Source organism: Nicotiana tabacum, chromosome 14, assembly GCF_000715075.1.
Source record: "Nicotiana tabacum cultivar K326 chromosome 14, ASM71507v2, whole genome shotgun sequence".
In the NCBI taxonomy this organism is placed as follows: Eukaryota; Viridiplantae; Streptophyta; class Magnoliopsida; order Solanales; family Solanaceae; genus Nicotiana; species Nicotiana tabacum.
Genome location: NC_134093.1, coordinates 53,523,272 through 53,545,991, shown reverse-complemented (window position 1 = coordinate 53,545,991; position 22,720 = coordinate 53,523,272). Strand labels below are relative to the sequence as shown.

The window sequence follows — 22,720 nt, the reverse complement described above, 5'->3', positions numbered from 1 at the left end:
ACATTAGTTCATTTGAGTTTGTATAAATTTTTAAAAGAATAATTAAATTCTTGAAGGAAATAAAGTCTTGAAAACGTTGGGTTTTGGGAGGGGGTGGGGGGGAGGGGGGAAGCACAGGAAACATGGAAATTTGGGGGAAGGGGAGTGATGAGAGTAGAATAAAAAATTATTTTCGTAAAAAATATTTTCTACTCTCTAACCAAATACTAAAAAATATTTCTGGAAAATTTTTTTTCACTCACCAACCAAACGAGGAAAAATAAGTGATAAAATCACTCATTTTCCAGAAAAATATTTTCCATGAAAAATATTTTCCTTCATACCAAACACACCCTAAGAATTTGTATTTTTGCTCTTATTCTCTTTTTATTATTATTACTATTATATTATTATATATCTTTTAAATTTGTTTAATTTTATATTGGATTGCAGACATATATGAACAAGGTGAAAAATGCACAGAGCTATTTATTATTAGTGATTATTGCTTGAAGTGCATTAAGCATATTTACTTCCTAAAATAAAAACTGTCATAGTATTTTATAGAAGAGTAACTTAAGTTTTCAATATGATAGTAAAATTTGAATAAATTTAATGAAGAAGAGTATAAAATATTCCAGTTAAGATAGCCAATTTATTTCCCATAATTTCTAGCCACTTAAGGTTCATAAGATTAACTTTCAAAACAAACCATCAAGAACAACATCTCAAGTTAATCCAAGTATTATCGTGTAGTTTATCATCCTAATGACTTAACCAACATAAAAGAAATCTTAAGCACAATTATTAGGATATTATACTCACCTTAACCAGTAGCAACAATTTGAAATTTCATCTAAACACAGCGCACAACAATCCTCAATGATAACACATCCTCAAAGAGGTGTTGTTCTTCATTAGGACTAACTTTTGATGTTGAATTATGGTGTAACCACTTGAATTCGCCTTCAAACCCTTAAGGAATATGTTTAGGAGGGTTAGGAGGAGTGTAGGCATTGGGTCTAAAAATGATAAAGAATGGTCGTCCAAATCATTTTTAAAGTGAGGTAGGTTGACCATCGCCTAAGTGGGTCCCATAGGGAGTTGCTTGTGCTGTGTCGCGAAAACGCGAATATCTCTCTACTCCAATGTGGTATCGACAAAAGGTTTAATGCATTAGAAACTATACTCTTAGATATTAAATTTGGTGAGTGGATCATTCCATAACTCGAAGTATATTAGGAGAAAATCTCAGTGAAATTGAACCCAAAGTTCAATACAATTTATGAACGTAACTTGTGACGACTTTTGTTTCACAACTCGCTTGACTTCAAAACATAACACACGACTATCATACGACTAAAATAACTCATAAAATCACCTTCTTAGCATTTTAATCACCGTAGTCTCACCCCAAAGTACGGGTTATAACATTCTCAACTTGCCAAGACTAGGTAAGCCTAACAATTTATGTGGAATAACTTAATATAAAGCTGAAACTCAATCTCAACATCTGAAATAAATAAGAATTGCGATTCAAAATAGTTACAACTCCCAAAATCCGGTAGAAATAATTCACAAGCTCCAAAGAGAAAAATACTAAATATCTCTATACATCAGAGTCTAATGAGGAACGAGGAAAACAACATAATAATGATAGAGGGGCATTCCGAGGTCTGCAGACGTTGGCAGATGCACCTTGAAGTCTTCACACACATACTAGCTCACTGGTACCTGGTCTACCTGGATCTGCACAAAAAGATATGCAGAAGCGTAGTATGAGTATACCACAATGGTAACCAGTAAGTGCCAAGCCTAACATCAGTAGAGTAGTGACGAGGTTAGGTCAGGGCCCTACTGGAAATAATAGGAAACAAGGCAGAAGATATAAAAGTATAATGAAATGACTGAGAAGTGAACAATGAGAATTTATAGAAAGATAACAAAACGGGATTTAAGAAGACAACTACAACACGTGAGGAAAAACAAGATTCTTACAAGTGAAGAAACAACAACAACATAACAAATAGAGGTAAACAACGGGGTCTCTCCCGGGGTACTGCCTCGTAATACCAAAAGTAAATACACAACAGGGGCGCTCCTGAGGTACCGCCTAGTAGTCCCAAAAGTAAATATACAACAGGGGCACTCCTGAGGTACTGCCTCATAGTCGCAAAAATAAATATGCAATAGGGGCACGGCAGAAACCTCATGCAAACAATGATAACAGCACGGCAGAAACCTCGTACAAACAATGATAACCGCACGGCAAACACTTCGTGCAAACAATGATAACCGCACGGCAAAAACCTTGTGCCATAATAACACTCTGCACGGCAGAAACCTCGTTCCACAACCAAACGGTCATCTCAAACAAAAATCATGAAAACAACACATAACAAATGGAACTATGAAATTACAACAAGGAAATCCCACAGTTAAAAATTGAATACGAAATCAAGAAAATAAGTAATTCAACTAAGCATGTTGCACAAATTACAAGTAAGAGATAAAACATGTAGACACGTGGCATTAGGTTAAACATGATGACTACACGTGCTAGAGTAACTCAATTAAGGGAATAAAAGGAACTATTTAGCAAAAACCAGATCTTTCAACATTTAGCCCGAGTACGCACTCGTCACCTCGCGTACACGGCCTTCACGTATTGCAAATACCATAACCGTACCAAATCCTAAGGGAAATTTCCCCCTCACAAGGTTAAACAAGTCACTTACCTCAAACCTTGCTCAATCAATCAATGAGAAGACCTTTTCCTCGATTTTCCAACTTCAATCGGCTCAAATCTATCCAAAACAATTACATACTATAAATATAACTATAAGAAACTAATTTAAATAATGAATCTTCAACTTTAGCAAAGAATTAAAAAATCACCCCAAAAAGTCAACCCGAGCCCATGTCTCGGAACCCGACCAAAACTATAAAATCCGAACACCCATTTGATAACGAGTCCAACCATACAAGAATTACTCAAATCTGACCTCATTTGGCCTTTCAAAACCCAAAACATCGGTCTAAGAACTTTCACCATTTTTCCCCAAATTTCTCAACCCAAATCCTTAATTAAATGAAGAAATTATTGATAGATTAGTGGAAATTGATCAAAAATGAGTCAAGAATCCTTAACCAAATGTTTTCTCTGAAATACCCTCAAACTTTCGCCTCAATCTGAGCTCTCGAGGTCCAAAAATGGAGAATGAAATCAAACCCTCGAACTTAGGTCTTTTCTGCCTAGTGAATTCGCACCTGCGAACCCACAGCCGCATCTGTGGCTCTGCACCTGCGAAATTTCCATCGCAGGTGCGGACTTCACTTAAGTCCCTGTCACGCCCCAACTCAAAAGGCGAGACAGGTGCCCAACTGAGTGAACCCGGTCAAGCAAGCATGTTAGACGCTTTCTACCCAATGCACCCATGATCAAAAGAAGACATAATTTTGTCAATTAGATGGTAGAGATATCATGTACATAATACTAAATCATTTCATTAGTTACTTCACTTTTAAGTCTCAAAATACACATATTCTTATAGTTTGAGTGGAACAAGTGATCAAAACACAACATAACTTGTTTGACTTTTCTAGCACCCATGTACAACCCACATAGTGTCTACGGAGCCTCTAAAAGATACAAAAGAGTGTTATGATAGTGCCAACAATAAGGCCTCGACTATACCTCAAAACATAATAATTATATGAACAAAAGATACAATACGTGACCCTGGGATGAAGTGGGGCTCACCAAGTCTGCTGGGAAGAGGATGTATCACTATTGTTGATCAACACTGCCTGCTATAGAACCACTTGTATCTATTTAAAGATGCAGCGCCCCCGACCAAAGGGACGTTAGTACTGTCGAATAGTACTAGTATGTAAAACTAAAGGAACAGTCAAGAATTCAATAAGAGCTTCAAATAATACTAAAACATCAAGTTAAGGATCACATAAGTTTTTAATTCAATTTCCATGTTATTAAGTTGGATGATCTTTAGTGTCGATATACCATAATTCACAATACCACCATATTCTTACACGGAGTTCGATCACGACCCGATCGGCTAGGTCGTCTCATTTGAGACATCAACCATAACCACAATTTCATTATAATTTCCAGCACAGTCACCACCATGTGTGCGCCATGGCATCCGATCACGGCCCGATCGGCTAGGCCGTCTTACCCAAGACATTACCTTTTTCAGTTAATCATCTCACATCATACTTCTTTCACATCCTTTCAATTCATTGGCACTAGTGGCCACAATTATAAAGTCATTCTTGGCACTTAGCCGTATTTCATAATTTCAGTTCCCCTTTCCACATTCAAAGATCATTATCAACAAAAATAAGGCTTCCCATTCAAGACATTAAATTCACATATGAGCAATTTGGGAATCTTAGGCACATAGAGGATTTTCATACAATTTGGCATAACAACCTTTATTTCGATCTTGACTTGAAGTCTTAACATTTTTAACACATATTCCATATTTTGAACACATCCTCAACGATAAGGTGATATGATGAAGCATTTACAAAACATATTGAGCATATATCGTTCAACACAAGCACATTCGGAATAGCCAATTCTATTATGATCAATTTGGGACTTACACCAATTACATGAACACCGTGGAATTCGATTCTAAGAAGAAGGGGGTTTAGCCAACATACCTCAATTGAGCTTCCTTTAAACTTTAAAACGTTCTGGAATTCTTAGCAACTTCGATCTAGTTTAGAAATATAACAAGTTGGACCAAAAGTATGAAGATGGTCATGATTCTAGCTCATTTGAGCACATTATCAAATAGTAGGTGTGCATTAATGTTTTTAAGGCCCTTTTGTGAAAGATTCCATCATTCCCCAACCCATTCTCTACCATTTTTAGCTCACAACCTTCTCACATTCTTTGATAACACGTGTATGCAAGATAACAACCCCCACACCCAAGAATTGTCTTTCTAATTATCCCATTTTTTGTAAATATTCGAAATTGAGAGCTAGGACATAGATTCTTACCTTTAGGATGAAGACTTTCTTTGTTAATCCTCAATGATTGAGCAAGAATTGATGGATAATAGGTTGAAGGTTACTCCCCCACACTAAACACTCTTTCTCACTCTAAAAAGTATCAGAAATTTGCTCAAATTTGACTATGGCATATGTTTTATCGAAGTAAGGTCGGGTAATAAAAACCCAAAAATGAAGCCCCGGGACAGGATCTGCGGTCGCATATACGACCGCATAATGATTCTGCGGTCCAAGAAATGACCGAGAAAAATGACCTTCGGAACTGGGCTGGCCTACTTCATTCTGCGGTCGTTATGCGGCCCGCAGACCTGTTTTGCAGTCGCATAATGCGCCGCAGAACCTCCTTCCGCAAAAATTCTAAGGCTGATTGTGCGACAAAAGTGTGGCCCGTGAAATGGATGTGCGGTCGCATAACTGGCTGCGAAATTGTCATAAAAATGGCCCAAGTAGCTACTTCACTCTGCGGCCCGCGGAGTGATTATGCGGCCGCATAATGGGCCACAGAAATGCCTATCTCTGCAAAATATTTTCCTTCAACTCCCCAGCGCACTGTTCAATCCAAAAAGTTCGAAAATTTTCTACTATTATTAACCTCTATGCCTACCCCGACATCACGGAACCCCAGTTTTTAGAAAATATTTTACGGGGCCTTACAATCCCCTGGGCCCGCGCATCTTCCCACCGCATAAGTGAATCCGCTTCTGTGGAAACTGTTCTGCACCTACGAGTCCTTCCTGGACTGCCCATAACCGTTTCTACGCTCCATTTCTCACACATGCGAATCCGAACCTGTGGCCAATCCCTCCGCATGTGCTATGACACCAAATCTGGGTGCTTCAGCATTTTCATAAGTCCAAACTTTGTTCCGGATTCAATCTGAATCACACTCGGGGCCTTCGGGATCCCGTCCAAATATACCAACAAGATTTAAAATATCATACGGATTTAGTCGAACCTTTAAATCACATCAAATAACGTTAAAACACGAATTGCACATCAATTCAAGTCTAATGAACTTTAAAACTTCTAACTTCTACATTCGATGCCGAAACCTATCAAATCAAGTCTGATTGATCTCAAATTTTGTACACAAGTCACAATTGACAGTACGGACCTACTCAAACTTCCGGAATTGGAATCCAACCCCGATATCAAAAAGTCCACTCCCGATCAAACTTTCCAAAAATCATCTTATTTTCCAATTTTTGCCAATTAATGCCGAAATGACCTATGGACCTCTAAATCAACATCCGGACACGCTCTTAAGACCAAAATCACCCTACAGAGCTACTAGAACCGTCGAAACTCTATTCCGAAGTCATATTCATACAATTCAATCTATGGTAAATTCCTAGAACTTAAACTTCTAATCTAGGGACTATGGGTCCCATTCCACTCTGAAACTCTCCCGAACCCGACATCAAGCACCCCGGCAAGTCACAAAATCACAAAATAAAATATAGGGAGAAATAAATAGGGACTCGGGGCTAATACTCTCAAAACGACCGGCCAGGTCGTTACACAAAGCAGCGGGCTGTTCGTTTCTGCCTAAAAACGTATATAGGCTGCACCTTATTGGACATGACGTCACGTTATTGTAGCCTTTTGTATTTGTTTGAATTGATCTTCAAAGTTTGGCACGTTGGCAGACACAAAGTGTCTTGCCAACTTTAATTTGCATGTCATTATTTCCTCCACTTATGTTTTCTCTTCTTATTTATTTTACTTTTTAAATACATACTCAGTCTTCGGCCCCTGAACTCGATCCCGACATAACTCTCGAACTTTTATTCAGACTTCAAACTTCTCTTTTATTCAATTTAGCTCCAACAATTCGCTACACAAGAAAAAATATGTAATGAGTATAAATTATCTATATTTTAGCTCAAATACAATTAAAGTGTAGCAAATAATAGTTGTAAAGTAGCCAAAAACTTGTATTTCTAGCCTACCATCAACACCTCACACTTAAACCATTGCTCGTCCTCAAGGACTCAAACTACACTTCAAATAGAGATGACTCTTTCATGCAACTCTCCTAACTCATCATGCCAAGAATATTTAAAACAAACAAAGTATCATTCCAAGAATATTTAAAAGAGACAAAGTGCCATGCCAAAACATCCTAGCCTCAAAACTTGACTCAAAAGCACCATTTATTTAAAACTCGCTCAATTACTCTATTACAGAGGTCAAAGACATTACCTTTCTATCACAGGTCATGTGCCCTCACACCAAAAATAGAGAGTAGTTCCACCCATAATAAAATTCAAGAACAAATAGGAACTCAAGATAGAAAGAGTTAACTCACTCTCAGAAATAAAATTCATGCGCCACAGAAAACGTACCATAGGCTTGCCCGTACTCTACTAATTTGAGCTCATTCAGATAAGGATCAAGTAGGACTTTATTTTGGTTGTAATGTAGGCTGCGGGAAGGGTAGGATAGATTTGGATTTAGTGACTACACCTCCCTAAGTACTTTAATATATATACATTAATAGTTCAAACCCCACACTTGTGTTGAACCAAACCCAACCTTCACACTTAATAACATTAAGCTCCCAATTTCTTTAAGCACAAACAAGATAAGAACTACCACTAGCAAGGAATTAATATTTTTTCTTCTCAGTTCTGATTTTTTTCTTTTCGAGCAAAACTCATTTTTTTCAATTTCCTACAAGTGGCTCTCACAATTTTTCAAACAATGCACATTTCTCCTTTTTTAATAGTTCTACTCAAAAACCTGACCATACCTTTACTTAGCTTTTATAAGCTCATTACAAATTCAAGTACTCAAGAGAGGTAAAAAGTTCAAATAGATAGTCGATTCAAACAATAGGATTTAGGCTTGTAATGTGGTTGCCAAAGAAATAGGATTACATGCTCAAAGGGGATAACTAAGATATACATTAATTAGTTGGGTAAAAGCATATAATTGACTCAACAAAGAAATGTCTATATCACTTCCTAGACTAAACAAGACTGCTATTTCGCTTTGCAAACACACAGGGCAAGTTCTAGACATCAACTAACATGCACAGAATACCAACAAAACCTCACTCACACATTGGCATATAACTCACTCAGGATCGAATCTATCCCGACTCTCTAGTCAAAGCAGTTAAGCAATGTCACAATCAACCAATTTAAGGCACTTATACATGAGTTAAGAACTGAACCTAGGCATCACAACTAAAGCATTTGCTACTCTCAGGGCACAACAAAGTTAAGAAAAGTCATCTCCATTTAACACCATAACACAAGACTTCTCTATTCCTAACAAAAGAAGAACTAACTACACGCGGTTCAAGCAAAACCCTTGAAAAAGAACCACGGCACAAAGAAAAACCAAGGGGGAATTGTTACACTACCTAAAAAATAAAATATTTTTTCTTCGACTTTGATCCCTCAAGAAGACAGTCGAGGACATCCATCGTCGGGAAAAGTCAATATTTTTTCAAAAGAATCAAAAGAAACGAAAACAAACACACATGTACATATTTACATCATCCCCCACCCCACATTTTAAAATATGGTATGTCCCCATGACACACAAATAAAAAGCAAGAGGTAAAGAAAACTCCCCTGGATTATTTTTTAGTTTCTGAGAACTTATGAACTCCACCCCTAATTCTGAATTCATTCCTCATTTTCGCTCCTTGGGATAATTTATGGAGCTCATTAAGCCAAAGTCGTCTGAGGGTATCTGGAAGACATGCTCTTTTCTTTCTTTCTTGGCCTCATCTTGAGCGGTGAATTGTTCATTCATGATGATTCTTAACTTGTTCCTGCATTCCTTTACAGGATCAATCCCTGCATTTTTCTATAAATTCCCAAAAATAAAATCCACATGATCAATATTAAAATAAGAAAACAAAGAAGAAATATCATATGAGTATTCTTGTGGTATGTCCAAGACCATTTGTCTCTCATTCGCTTTCACTAAAGGTTGTAAATGTGGAAAGGTGGATGGGGGTTTGAACTCTTCTTCAATTACTTCACACTCAACCAAAGCCTCATCTGTAATCATCTCAATTGAATTAGAGTGTCTTTCAGAGTGATAACTTCTCTTTGTAGATGCTCATCCTCTTGGGTGGTAGGCTCATTCTCACAGGGTATCTCCTCCATATAGTCACCATCACATTGCAATGAGTTTTCTGAAAGTATACTTAATAATGGACTCACTTGCATTGTTAGGTTGTTAATGGCTTCATCATCTTGTGCGAAACTCTCTTCCATACTATTCATGAACTTATACATAAGCTCTTTTAAACTACCATTCTGCTCTTGAGGTGGTTGTCTCACTTCACTTCTATTCCAGTTATAATAAGGGTATTCACCCCAACCAAAGTCAAGATTGTGCCCATATGAATCCTCATACCTGTATGGACTAGAAACAGAGTGAGACTGTTCAAAAGATGAATCATAATAGGAATACTTACCTGCTTGAAAATCAACCCATAGATGATTTCCACCACATTTAAAACAAATAGCATACTTGTGATAATGTTCAGCTGCTAACTCTTCAACCGTTTGCTTAGGCTGGTTGTGCTCCATCTTCACAGCATTTAGAGTTCAATATCAGGAAAATATTTTTCAAGTTTAATAATAATAATAATAATAATAATAATAATAATAATAATAATAATAATAAAAATAATAATAATAATAATAATAATAATAATAATAATAATAATAATAATAATAATAATAATAATAATAATAATAATAATAATAATAATAATAATAATAATAATAATAATAATAATAATAATAAAACTAATTCCCAAATTAGAACCAAAAATTCTTTTGAACACTATTAATTACCAACCCCGGCAACGACGCCAAAATTTGACGAGCGCAAAACACAACACGAAATTAGTGCTCTCTAGCCAAAGATAGTATAGTTTAATTATCGTCTCCACATGGATTGGATTTAAATAATGTTCAAGAAATTTTTGGATATCAACACTTTATTTGATGTAATTACAAACTATAATCAACTACTAAATTAAGAATATGACTAATTGAAATTGATCTCACACACACACACACACACAGAGAGAGAGAGAGAGAGAGAGAGAGAGAGAGAGAGAGAGAGAGAGAGAGAGAGAGTTGAACTAAAACGGATTGTAAGCAATATGAGAAATAAGGGTCACGACAGGATAGGTGTAAGATAGCTATTCGGGATCTAACTCTGTTTAAATTCACTTCTAATGATTCTCACGAATTCACTCGATAATTAGCTTAAACTTAAGATTAAGATTCCTCTCTCGATTAAATCTGAACTCTACAAAATAAACTAATATGAAGCATTATGAAGATATGCAAGAACACGTTAATGGACTAGACTTTAGGAAAACGTCTCTCGAATATTCTCCTAACTTGGTTTAATCAATAATTCCAAAGCTCTCTCGATTACTTAGAAGAATCACTAAATTAAACCAAACAAAATAATGCAAAAATAATCACCAAAATATTTCTCTTTTGATTAAATAAACTGGTGAATAAATTCGCAAACAATTCAAAGCACCATAAATGAATTCATGCAATTAAACTAGAGTTAAATCTACAAACAACACTCAAAATACCATATCCGTCAAAACCCTAGGGAAGAACTACTCCATATATATGGAGAAAGCCATCATAAATAAGTTTAAGAAAATAGAAAACATCAAAGACAAATTTACAAGTTAAACTCTCATTTTGCACTGATTGTTGGCAAGAGAATTGATGAAATCCTTTGTCCTCAAGCGGTGGTAGCTCTCTAAAACTCTCCTAGGTCGAATCCCCATTCAAAAACGTATTTCTAGTGTATTTATATCAAGTAGGAACAGGCCGGGACTAAACTACCCTCTTTGACCCGAAGTGGAAAAATACTCTGACAAAATTGCATAGGTGCGGCGCGCCATGCGGCGTCCCATGCGCCTCGCCAAGGGACAAAAGCAGAGGGTTGTTCGTTTCTGCCTAAAAATGTATATTGGCAGCACCTTGTTGGACATGACGTCACGTTATTGTATCCTTTTGTATTTGTTTGAATTGTTCTTCAAAGTTTGGCACGTTGGCAGACAGAAAGTGTCTTGCCAACTTTAATTTACAAATTGTTATAAAATAAAGACTGTAAAGTAATGACAAGTATAGAGAGAAACTGATATATTATTCAAACTTTAAATTTCTGTACATAATGAACTGAATTCTCCTCTATTTATAGAAGAAAGGAAGCTGCTGTGTAAGCTGCTACTGCAAGCCGTTGTGTAAGCTGCTACTGCAAGCTGCTGTATAAGCTGCTGCTGCAAGCTGCTGTATAAGCTGCTTGTAAGCTGCTGTGTAAGCTGCTTGTAAGCTGCTGTGTAAGATATAGATAATCTTCTATCATGAGTAATATTTATCCATAGCGGAGTACCGAAAGGATAAGCTTCTTCAGGAGGTTTATTTCCAATAGAGTACTAAATAGATAAACATATTTATGGCGGAGTCTCATATGGATAAACTTCTTCAGGAAGCTTATTTACAACGGAGTACTAAATGAACATCCATAATATAATATATTCATAACACTCCCCCTTGGATGTTCATTAAAAGATAATGTGCCTCGTTAAAACCTTACTAGGAAAAACCCCGTGGGAAAAAAATCCTAGTGAAGGAAAAAGAGTACACATAAATTAGTAATACGCATTGCTAACTGCCTCATTAAAAACCTTATAAGGAAAACCATGTGGGAAAAAAACTTAATAAGGAAAAAAGAGTACATCGCGTATTTTACTCCCCCTGATGAAAACCTTGTTTCAAATATTTAAGTCTCCGCATTCCAATCTTATATACCATCTTCTCAAAAGTTGAAGTTGGTAAAGATTTGGTGAATAAATCTGCTGGATTGTCACTTGAACGGATTTGTTGCACATCAATGTCACCATTTCTCTGAAGATCGTGTGTGTAGAATAATTTTGGTGAAATGTGCTTCGTTCTATCTCCTTTTATAAATCCTCCCTTCAATTGGGCTATGCATGCAGTATTGTCTTCGTATAAAATTGTGCGTCTTTTCTCACATTCCAAACCACATTTTTCTCGAATAAAATGAATTATTGATCTCAACCATACGCATTCCCTACTTGCTTCATGAATAGTTATTATTTCAGCATGATTTGAAGAAGTAGCAACAATAGATTATTTTGTGGAGCGCCATGATATGATAGTACCTCCACATGTAAACACGTACCCGGTTTGAGATCTAGCTTTATGGGAATCAGATAAATAACCTGCATCTGCATAACCAACAAGATCTGCACTATCTTTGTTAGCATAAAACAAACCCATATCAAGAGTTCCCTTTAAATATCGCAATATATGCTTAATCCCGTCCAATGTCTCCGTGTAGGAAAAGAGCTATATCTTGCTAGTAAATTAACAGAAAATACTATGTCGGGCCTTGTAGCATTAGCAAGATACATAAGTACACCAATTGCACTGAGATAGGGTATTTCAGGACCCAGGAGTTCCTCATACTCTTCTGGAGGTCGGAACGGGTCCTTATTCACTTCAAGTGATCGAACAACCATTGGTGTACTCAATGGGTGCGCTTTGTCCATGTAAAAGCATTTTAAGACCCTTTCTGTATAGGCAGATTGATGGATAAAGATCCCGTCTGCTAAATGTTCAATTTGCAGACCAAGACAAAGTTTTGTCTTCCCAAGATCTTTCATCTCAAATTCTTTCTTAAGATATTCAATTGCCTTTTGGAGCTCTTCTGAAGTTCCAACAAGATTTATGTCATCAACATAAACAGCAAGTATAACAAATTCTGAAGCCATTTTCTTTATAAAAATACATGGACAAATAACATCATTTATGTAACCCTCTTTCAGCAAATATTCACTGAGGCGATTATACCACATGCGCCCAGATTACTTTAAACCGTACAAAGATCTTTGTAATCTGATTGAGTACATTTCCCGAGATTTTGAATATGCTTCAGGCATTTTAAATCCTTCAGGGATTTTCATGTAAATCTCATTATCAAGTGACCCGTACAGATAAGCTGTAACCACATCCATCATATGTATTTCAAGCCTTTCACGTAAGGCTAAACTGATGAGATATCGAAATATTCTGGCATCCATAACGGGTGAATATGTTTCTTCATAATCAACTCCAGGTCGTTGAGAATTCTTATGCGACAAGGCGAGCCTTGTATCTTTCAACTTCATTTTGCTCATTCCTTTTTCGCACAAAAACCCATTTATGACCAACTAGTTTTATACCAGCAGGTGTTTGGACTACTGGTCCAAAGACCTCTCTTTTAGCAAGTGCGTTCAATTCTGATTGAATTGCCCCTTTGCCGTTTTGGCCAATCAGATCTTTGTTGACATTCTTCAACAGATCGGGGTTCAAAATCCTCATTATCTTGCATAATGTTAAGTGCAACATTATATGCAAAAATATTATCCACCACTATTTCAGATCGATTTAAATTAATCCCATCACCAGTAGAACTTATTAAAAGTTCTTCGCTCACTTGAGTCTCGGGTTTATTGATTTCTTTAGGAATCTCATAACTATTCAGATCTTGGGTCTCTTCAGGAGATCCCTTCATAATATCATTTTGATCATTTGTCGATTTTCTTTTTCTAGGATTTCGATCCTTAGAACCCATAGGCCTACCACGCTTCAGGCGTGCTTTAGGTTTACTAGCTCTCATGCTAACAGATGGTTCTGCTGGGACATCAATTCGGATAGGCACATTCTCTGCACGGATATGTGACTTAGTTATCCTTTTCAAATCAGTAAATGCGTCTGGCATTTGATTTGCTATATTCTGTAAATGGATGATCTTCTGGACCTCCTGATTACATATAGGGGTACGTGGATCAAAGTAAGATAATGATGAAACTTTCCACACAATTTCTCTTTTGATTTCCTTTTTCTCTCCCCCTAATTGTGGGAAATTTGTTTCATCAAATCGACAATCTGCAAATCGAGCAGTAAATAAATCTCTCGTCAATGGTTTAAGATAGCGAATAATAGAGGGTGATTCAAACCCAATATATATTCCTAACCTTCTTTGGGGGCCCATCTTACTGCGTTGTAGTAGTGCTACTGGCACATATACAGCACATCCAAAAATTCATAGATGGGAAATATTTGGTTCATGACCAAAAACTAATTGTGACGGAGAATATTTATTATAATGCGTTGGTCTGAGACGGATAAGTGATGCTGCGTGCAAGATATCATGGCCCCAAACAGTAGTGGGCAATTTTATTTTCATAAGTAGTGGTCTTGCTATCAATTGCAGCCGTTTAATAAATGACTCTGCAAGGCCATTTTGAGTATGAACATAAGCTACAAGATGTTCAACTTTTATCCCAACTGATAGATAGTAATCATCAAAAGCTTGAGATGAGAATTCTCCAGCATTATCAAGGCGAATAGCCTTTATCAGATAATCTGGGAATTGTGCCCTTAATCGAATTATTTGGGCTAATAACTTCGCAAACACCAGGTTGCGAGATGATAATAGGCACACATGAGACCATCTTGAAGATGCATCTATTAGGACCATAAAATATCTAAACGACCCACTTGGTGGGTGAATAAGTCCACATATATCCCCATGTATACGTTCTAAAAAGGTAGGGGACTCAATGCCAACCTTCATTGGTGATGGTCTAGTGATTATTTTGCCTTGATAACAAGCATCACAAGAAAATTCATTATTTGTAAGAATCTTCAGGTTCTTTAATGGATGCCCACTCGAATTTTCAGTAATTCGTCTCATCATTATTGATCCAAGATGGCCCAAACGGCCATGCCAAAGAACAAAAGTATTTGAATCAGTAAACTTCTGGTTTACAATAGAGTGTGCTTCAACTGTACTAATCTTTGAATAATATAAGTCAGAAAATAAAGTTGGTAACTTTTCTACAATGCATTTCTGGCCAGAAATATTCTTTGTAATACAAAGATATTCCACATTCATTTCATCTATTGTCTCAACATGATACCCATTTCGGCGGATATCTATAAAACTCAATAAGTTTCTTCAGGACTTGGAGGAGTACAATGCATTGTCGATAATAATTTTTGTTCCCTTAGACAGAAATACAATAGCTCTTCCGGAGCCTTCCATCAAACTTATATTACCAGAAATTGTAGAAACATTTGCTTTTTCCTTATGCAAATAAGAAAAGTATTTCTGATCTTTGAATATGGCATGAGTTGTTCCACTATCAACTACACAAATATCTTCATGATTGGTCTTTGATCCAAACATAATTTGAGGATTATCCATATTCTTCAAAATGACATAAACAAAATAAATATGATAGTAAACATTATAACTTTTATTTATGTACAACAATTACATAACTATACTATCTACTACAAATAACAGAAATTAAAATATTTATATCTCTACAGATTCACTACCGATCACATGACTTGTTTCTCCTTCTGGGAGTGCAAAGTAATCAGCTACATCCAAATGCATGAAGTCTAAATTATCTTCAGAAATAAAATTTGCTTCAGCATTTTTCTCTGTCTTCTTCAGGGAAGCTTGATATAGCTCAACTAGGTGCTTTGGCGTACGACATGTACGTGACCAGTGCCCTTTTTCTCCACATCTATAACATGCATTTTCTGGCTTTGCTGCTTGCACCACTTCATGCTTTTGTTCCTTTCTTTTCCACTGCTGGTGGTGAGGAGGGTTCTTTGGTGCATTATTATTACCACGATTAGAGTTTCCTCCCCGACCACGGCCATGACCATGACTGGGGCCACGTCCTCTTCCACGTTTAGCTTGGTGGAAGTTCGTCTCATTCACTTCAGGGAATGGACAAGAACCAGTAGGTCGGCTTTCATGATTTTTCATTAATAGCCCATAATGTTGCTCGGCTACAAGAAGATGTGAGATAAGTTCAGAATACTTTTTGAATCCCATCTCTCGATATTGCTGCTGCGGGAGCATATTCGAGGCATGAAAAGTGGTAAAAGTTTTCTCCAACATATCATGATCAGTAATATTATCACCATATAGTTTCAATTGGGAAATAATTCTGAACATAGCAGAATTATACTCACTGATAGATTTAAAATCTTGTAGCCTTAGATGAGTCCAATCATAACGTGCCTGTGGAAGAACGACCATCTTCAGGTGGTCATATCTATCTTTCAAATTACTCCACAGTATGACTGGATCTTTAACAGTAAGATATTCCATTTTCAGGCCCTCATCAAGGTGATGGCGTAGGAATATCATTGCTTTGGCATGGTTTTGGTTTGATGCCTGATTTTTATATTTGATGGTGTCTGCCAGACACATCGCATCAAGATGAATTTCGGCATCAAGCACCCAAGACATGTAGCTTTTGCCCGATATATCCAGGGCTACAAACTCAAGTTTAGAAAGATTTGACATTATTTAGAAAAAGAAAGTTTGTACCTCTAATACTTTCAAAGTATTTGCTCGAGATGGCAGAGTCTCGTGCTGATAACGTGTTATAAAATAAAGACTGTGAAGTAATGACAAGTATAGAGAGAAACTGATATATTATTCAAACTTCAAACTTCTGTACATAATGAACTGAATTCTCCTCTATTTATAGAAGAAAGGAAGCTGCTGTGTAAGCTGCTACTGCAAGCTGCTGTGTAAGCTGCTGTGTAAGCTGCTTGTAAGCTGCTGCTGCAAGCTGCTGTGTAAGCTGCTTGTAAGCTGCTGCGTAAGATATAGATAATTTTCTATCATGGGTAATATTTATCCATAGCGGAGTACCGAAAGGATAAGCTTCTTCAAGAGGCTTATTTCCAATAGAGTACTAAATAGATAAACATATTTATGGCAGAGTCTCATATGGATAAACTTCTTCAGGAATCTTATTTACAACGGAGTATTAAATGAACATCCATAATATAATATATTCATAACACAAATCATTATTTCCTCCACCTTTGTTTTCTCTTCTTATTTCTTTAACGTTTTAAATACATACTCAGTACTCGGCCCCTGAACTCAATCCCGACATAACTCTCGAACTTTTATTCAAACTTCAAACTTCTCTTTTATTCAATTTAGCTCCAAAAATTCTTCTTAGCCTGAAATTTCAACCTACACAAGAAAAAATATGTAATGAGTATAAATTATCCATATTTTAGCTCAAATACAATTAAAGTGTAGCAAATAATAGGTGTAAAGTAGCCAAAAACTTGTATTTCTAGCCTACCATCAGATCCACCTAGGGAAAATACAATACTTCAATAACCATATTTCGTAGCATCCCAACGTGATTCATCTTATGGGGGTATTCTAATCCATGTAATTCATGAAATCCCTTCTTTTTGAATCATTACTCAATCGAAGGTCGCCATTCTCTTATCATTTATCATAATTATACTCTCATTCTACTATCAGGGCAGCATTCCATCTCTTTTAAATGCCCCTAGTCTTAAACTCCTCTTAATTCATTCAGACTATACTGAGCTTTTTATAACTTACGGAAACTATCAGCTCTCTTGTTTCGATGGGTTTAATCTGAGGACTTACATATTCTCGTCACCTTCTCACTCACCTTTGCTTATCCTTACTCCTGTCTACCTAAAACCTTATCTCTCTACAATACTTTAGCTTACGACCTACACATATCTATTTATATTACTCATAACCTTCCTTTAACTTACTAGCACCATAGATTTCCTTATGTTATTCTGAAACCTCAAGTGAGACATCACGTTATCCCTAACTTTTCTTTACTCTCTTAACTAGACCTCTCAATACCTGGAAAGGGTGAGCTGGAAGATATGCTACTGACGACGCCACTATCATTTCTAGATGCTGAATCACGACACTTCTAGACCTCTATCTGAAGTATAGACTATTCATAACATTCTGTACTTGAGTATCTCGTACCTTTTTTACCTTTACCTTTCTTACCTTTAAATCTCACATTGTATCTTCTATCACTTTCATAAACTCCCTTCCACATAGGTGGAATTCACATCCACATCTTAAAGCTCTACTATAATACATGCACCTATGGTGCATACACAATCCGGCGGGAGCTTCATACTGACTTCTTGTGAGGCTGGTACTCTTCTAACTGCTTTATCGTAGAGTTGTTATAGAATATGGCCGTTGTATTATCTCTCTAGTACCTCTACTATTAAGGGTGATTTTGTATTGTTCTGAGTCACGGTTTCTATAATCATCTGGGTCTAATAATCGGATTCCTAATTTACTTATCTATTGTAACTCTCGAGCTTCCTCTTCTCTCTCAGCCTTTATATAGACTTAAGTTGTCTTCCAATATGCGGCTCAGGGCATTAGTTATTACTTTAGCCTTTCGTGGATGCTATGGAACATCCATGTTATAATCTTCTATCAATTCAAGCCTTTGTCTGTGACGTAGTTTTAGCTTATATTGGCCCTATAACTGTAAGAATGTCAACATATATGCTTCATGTATAATACAAAGTGTTGTCATAATGTAACTAACTTTGGGCCATAGATCAAAATAATTCCTTTTGTACCTTCTCTGTTGTCTTTAAACGTATGCAATTACTTTTCCTGGTCGTTCTGCCACTTGTTGCATGAATACTTGGCTTATCTTAGTGCCCACGCATATTGGAATTGTATGCAACTCGTATGACCTCTAATATTACTTTTGATTTTTTTCCTGTTCATTAGTCACGATAGGTGCCACTTTCTTATGGAGTGCATACAATGTCTTAGTGAGACTGTTGTTACAAGATCATTTCTTCTTCAGGTTACTATGCCTAGGTTGAAGCCTTCTTCCTTATTTCCTCAGCTAGTCTTTTGTTGTAGTACTTAGGGGAGACCCTCTGACTCTTGTAAATCTACAAGCTTATTACATTGTATACCCGACGGAATTTTTGATGTTCTTACTCGCCTATAATTATCCTTAGTTACTTACCTTCGTGCCTTGTGCTCATAGGTTTACTTCTGAACTTGAATTTTGATTGTCTCCCCTGTGGCACTCTCTTTTATTTTTGTAACACTTATACGATACCTTTAACTACCCCGACTTATATCTGAATATTTTTCCAGGATTACGATCTCGTATCTGCGAGACTGAATTTCCTATGTTGGGTTTCACTATGTTTATCTTGCATGATCTGCTGATTTATCTTAGACCTCTTGTCTAGCCATAACTAGGCTCTTCCTGAATCAACTAACTACTCGTCGGTCCATGCTCATATCTATATATTATGTAACCTCTCTTGGGCTATGTCTTTTGTTTTAACTTACCTTTCGCACTGGCTCCTAATGTATCAAGTGTCCATTCCCACTTATTTATCAATTAACATCCTGGCAGGGAACCTTTACTGCATATTCTTAGCATCGTTCTTACATAACGTTTTGGAGTTGTAACATATCTATAGGATTTGAATAAATGTAACCTTATTCCTTTTGCCTTTTTACCACATTATTCCTTTCCCATTCTATATTTACCTGAACTACTTAACTCCGATTCAATACCATATTACACCAGCTTCACCCTTTTGGGAAGTACTAACATTTAATTCTTTGAAGTTTTACATGTAGATATTTTAACTCTTCATCGTTGGTGTCTTATCACATCTTCAATGACCCTTACTCGCCTTTTGGTAACTATTCTATACCAGGGATAACTAAATTTCTTACGCACGAGGGTGAAACCTAGTGTAACTGGCACGCTTAGTCCCTTAATCTTAACTCGTCTTATAGCACTTGCTAAAGGGAAGCGTCTTCCTGAATGACCTTTAAAGGTTATTCTTCTGTTGTCCACTCTATTATTGCCAGAATACGGTCTCTGAAATTTTCACGATGTCGACTATTATCAAATCCTTCTATCCCTAATTCATGTTCAATTTTTATCTTGTTTACTAGCTCATACTAATTTCTATTACTTCGAGGGGTCTAACTTATCCTTCTAGTAATCACGTTGGAGTCACCAACCCATTTCTCGAAATGAGGATATGAATTTATGGCTTATACTCTTTTATTATCTCAAGGCCTATCTCCTTTTGTCTTTTTCTTCACTTGACTATAGACTCTTTCATCCTGCCATATATTGATTTACCGTTACCACCCATTTATCACATCTTACTCATAATGCTTTATTTACTCTCTTCTTATTCTCCTGCTAATATTTATGTCTATCACTTTATTCTAAAAACTATAACAAAACATTCTTTCACTTTAGCTCCCCTTGCTCCATCTCACTGGCTCTTCGGGTCGCCTAAAATTCTCTCTTTACTAGGGATGGGAGTCATACCTAGGGTAAATATTTATCCCTTCTAGGATTTCGGTACCTATCTTCTGAGATTTCTAAACATTCTAGTATTCATATCTGACTGTACTATTCTTGAGTGAACCACCTAGGTGTCTCACAAGAAGAACTATTACCATGTTTGCAATATCCTTCGAAAATATTAGCTAACGCTAACAATCCATCCACCATTTTGGGTTACTCTAACCCTAGTTGGATCCTGATATCCGATTCTTCTCTTAAACTATATATGTTAGCTCCCATAGGGCATAGCTAAGATGGGTGTGACCATTTATACATACCTCTGTTACTGTTGAAAATAACTCAGAATGCCTATATTTCTCTGCTTGAATTGGAAATACTTATAATATTTACTAACTGGGTACCTCGTACCCTTCTTTACCATGCTTCTTTTACCCGTTGAAACTTATATTTAACCTTCTGATACTCCTATGACTTGCTATTCTCAGGGTGTGTTAGATATTCCCATCATAGGGTCGTAAGTAGGAAATATGCACATCTTGTATGCACGATCTGCTAGGGCCTCAAACTGGGCCATATCGTCAAGAACGCTCCCTCTATTAGTGCACTTACTTGTTGTTGTGTTAGCCCTTTGGCTAGCTATAATCTTTATAATTGCAAGCATCCATGTATCATAAGCAAACATAAGTCCTGGCTCAAACTCTTATGACTTAGCTCTATAGCATGATTTGAATTTGAAAGAATCGTAACAGACTCTTAAATTCCTTATAGCTTCCTATTTATATAATGTGGTGCGCAAACCAGCTATAAACAAGACTCGACTAAACACGGCTTGTAGACTCCCTAGGACAGAACTACTTTGATACCAAGTTTTTCACGCCCCAAACCTAGGGAGGTATGGCCAGCACTCGATGCCATACTCGGCCTGAGTGTACCACTCTATAACTGTAAACTCTGGAGGGGTAACCCTAAACTTAAGCCAGCGAGGCCTACCTGCAAGCTGACAATACCAATCAAGGCCGATGAAGCCATATTCTGAATCATCAGAAAATAATGTTTATCTTATCTGAGGGGTAGACATACCCAAAATCTCATATACATAACTGTGTTGGCTGACGAGGCTGCCATGAACGTCTATAACCAGCAATACCAAACTGAACATGTACACAGGGTTGTCAAAGGCACAATACTGATATACAAAATATACAGGACTCGTCTACAAGCCTCTAGAGATAATATAATTGTATCAAGGTCGGGATAGGGCCTCGACCTACCCATCAAACCTTTATATATAATGGATTTTAAAGGCTAGACCAGGTAACTCCGGGGAGTGGAGCTTACCAATCAGGTTGATGTTTGGCTTTGTCTACTGGGAAGGTCTATCCGGCTGTCTATCATGACCTGCAGGTATGAAATGCAGCGTCCCCTATAAAAGGGATGTCAGTACGAAATAATATACCGAGTATGTAAGATACAATAACTGAAAACTAAGACTAAAATGATAATATAATAACTGAAGGTAACTGGGAGTCAAAGATGATCTGAAGATATGCTTACCTGCTGATACTGACTCAACTCTCTCAATAAAGGAAGTAAAATAGTTGTCCGGACCTATAAGGCTCGGTACGTGTAACTAATTTGCCGTAGTAGGCTCGCTCATAGGCGCTCGTCCATAATAGGTTCAGTATCTCGGTCATTCCGGGCTCGCTCATAGGCGCTCGGCCACAGTAGACTCGGTATATAACTTACCATCTGATCAGAGGTTGTCCAATAGGGGCCTTCCCACCAAATAGCTCGGTGGTGGTGAAAATACTGTAATACTATATATATATATATATATATATATATATATATATATATATATATATATAGACCCTCTGCTCTCTTGATTGAAAGAAGACAATACTTAACTAAATATAAATTTTCGATAAGGGAGAATAATGTAACTTATGAGACTAGGATAATGTACATAAATTCAGGAATACGAACTTCTCTTTATGTCTCGTTATCAAACGCATGTAGTTACAGGATCATGCCAAAATGAAGGAAAGGTTTAGCCTTAACATACCTTATCCACGTTGATTCCTTAATACCTTCCAAGCAACTCTTCAAACAACGCAACTCAATCTACAGGCTAAGTCAAAATCAGTGCTAATCTGAGGACTTAAATTAGTGCTAATTAAAGGCTAATTAAACATAGCACAAGGAGATTCAAAATCAGTGCTAATTAAAGGCTAAGTCTGTAGCTTAAGCTAGTAGCTTGTTTACTTAAATTCGAGCAGCACCTCCCCTGTAACAATGGCCTCCTCCAATACCATATACCAACAACAACAACCAGAGTAATCCAACAACATATAAGTATCAATAAAAAGATACCTTATAACAACAACAAGTCACAACTACTTCACGACGAGCGGCAAGCTCGGATTAAATACCTTTATAACCCTT

General features: G+C 36.8%; 1 long non-coding RNA gene across 1 annotated transcript; it reads right to left on the bottom strand.

Annotated features, from left to right (window-relative positions):
- Positions 1 to 16,915: 16,915 nt before the first annotated feature.
- Positions 16,916 to 22,064, bottom strand: LOC142169139 (uncharacterized). Its single transcript, XR_012698880.1, has 2 exons — positions 21,614 to 22,064; positions 16,916 to 17,130 (listed from the first exon to the last, which is right to left on the bottom strand). It is a non-coding gene; the product is annotated as an uncharacterized LOC142169139 (long non-coding RNA).
- Between the last annotated feature and the right edge of the window lie 656 nt (positions 22,065 to 22,720).